The sequence below is a fragment of the Camelina sativa genome, chromosome 15 (genome assembly GCF_000633955.1).
Source record: "Camelina sativa cultivar DH55 chromosome 15, Cs, whole genome shotgun sequence".
NCBI lineage: Eukaryota > Viridiplantae > Streptophyta > Magnoliopsida > Brassicales > Brassicaceae > Camelina > Camelina sativa.
The window spans coordinates 14,975,000-14,976,926 of record NC_025699.1 but is presented as its reverse complement, the minus strand read 5'-3'; the positions used below and the strand labels follow the sequence as shown (position 1 = coordinate 14,976,926).

Genomic DNA, 1,927 nt, shown 5'->3' with positions numbered 1-1,927 from the left:
TTATTTTTGATGTGCATCATTTTAAAAGTCAGCCGTAATTGATATAGAATCTCACATGTTGTAATCAATGCCGTGGATATGACAGAGTTGTTCTCACATGAGTTGTTACCAATCTGTTGAATGTTTTGAAGATTTCATTAACCCAAATCAACAATCTAATAAACTTTTGACATGTCCGATTCCGATAGAGTTAAGTGATAAATATCACTTGGAATGAGGAGAGGCTAAGGCTTTACATTTTTTTTTTTTGTCAAATCCTAAGGCTCTACATCTAGGCTTTAATAAACTAGTTTGCTAGTGGAAATGTGTTGTTATGGACTAAAACCAACAATACAAAAACGTGTATAGGCGAAGTGACGAAGAGGATTTGGGCATCAATATTTTGGGGGATTATAATTGTTATGTTCATAAAGTAAGATAAATATTAGTTGTAGATGATGATAAACTAGGACCATTTACAACCTCATTCTATTTTAGAGAAAAAACTTCTTCAACCTTACATTTTCATCTCCAAAATAGATATCTCTATATTTGATATATCTATTTATAAAGAAACAAAGTTAGTTATTAATTATAATTTCATATTTAAATTTATAGATAACTATGTGAATTATATAGTTAAATAATATTATAAAATACAACAATAACATATATTACATAGAAACAGAAAATCCAAGACAACAAAAAGTACAAACAACATAGCGAAGAATTATTTTGTTTTTGGGTTGAATTGATTTAACAATAAAATTTGAAATACATAATGAGTACTTAAATTCAAAATTAATATAAAATACAATAATAATTAATAAATGTTGTGTAATGTAATTTTGTTCTATAACCAATTTTAAATAAAAATATATGGTAATTTTTTGCTTATTTCTTATATAGAATATTTGGGCTGATTTTGTAATTTCAATTAAAAAAGGGGTCATCAACAAATCAATATTTATATACAATACTGTACTTCAAATATTACTTTTTTGAAGTTTAAAATAGATTATCTGTTGGAGGAAAACTAAACACCAAATTGGAACAAAAAATATAAAAAAATAGGTGGGAAATGCTCTCATATTTGTCTTACTGAATCTAAAGGGCGGAAGTTTTCCATATCCTATGCAAAAAAAAATTGTATGTATTTTTCCCATTTTTATGAATTTTATATCTCCTCACTCTAAAATTCATCTTTTTTTTTTTTTTACAATTTTTGCAAGCTTAATTAAATTAAACAGGTTTAAATTCTTTCGTAGATTAACTCCTCACTTTAACGAAAATTCACATATATATTCCAAAAATTATAGAAACGAAAGAAAGTGAAACTGGGTTTGGAATTATAACTAACATTTTTTAATGTGAAAATAATGTGTCGGCGAGGTTAAAAAACAAAGATATGTTGTTTGATCTTTTGAAAAGATGAGACCGATCAATATATGTAAAGGTAGGTGCAAAACCACGTCATCCACCCATGAGTATATTTGGTAAATTTGACATTTGACATTTGACATTTAAGTTAACCAGTAAGAAAATGAGCAATTAAAATTTGACATTTGACTAATGACTAATGACTATGAGTTAACGCGTAATTAGAAAGAATACACAATGACTCTATGACTATGACTGTCTGTGCTTATTAGATATTAGATTCTGAGCTGGCATCATCTCTCTATTCATCTTCACTATTATATAATCCCATTCTTTGTCCTCTCTTCTCTTTTCATATCAATTCCATTTCAATCTCTTTTGCTCATACAGATTTTATTATTTGTTAACTCAAAAAAAACACACACACAAAATGAGAAGCTTTCTCTACCTACTCGTAGTAGTGTCCCTCTTCTCATCATATGTTAACGCATGTGACCGATGTCTTCACAGTTCTAAAGCATCTTATTTCTCATCTGCCTCTGCTCTCTCTTGTAAACATTCCTATCTT

The 1,927-nt window shown here is 27.9% G+C and overlaps 1 protein-coding gene across 1 annotated transcript in view; it reads left to right on the top strand.

Annotated features, from left to right (window-relative positions):
• Positions 1 to 1,927, top strand: part of LOC104748472 (expansin-like A3) — a 4,758-nt gene that overhangs the window by 1,065 nt on the left and 1,766 nt on the right. The gene's annotated exons all lie outside the window — the stretch shown is intronic.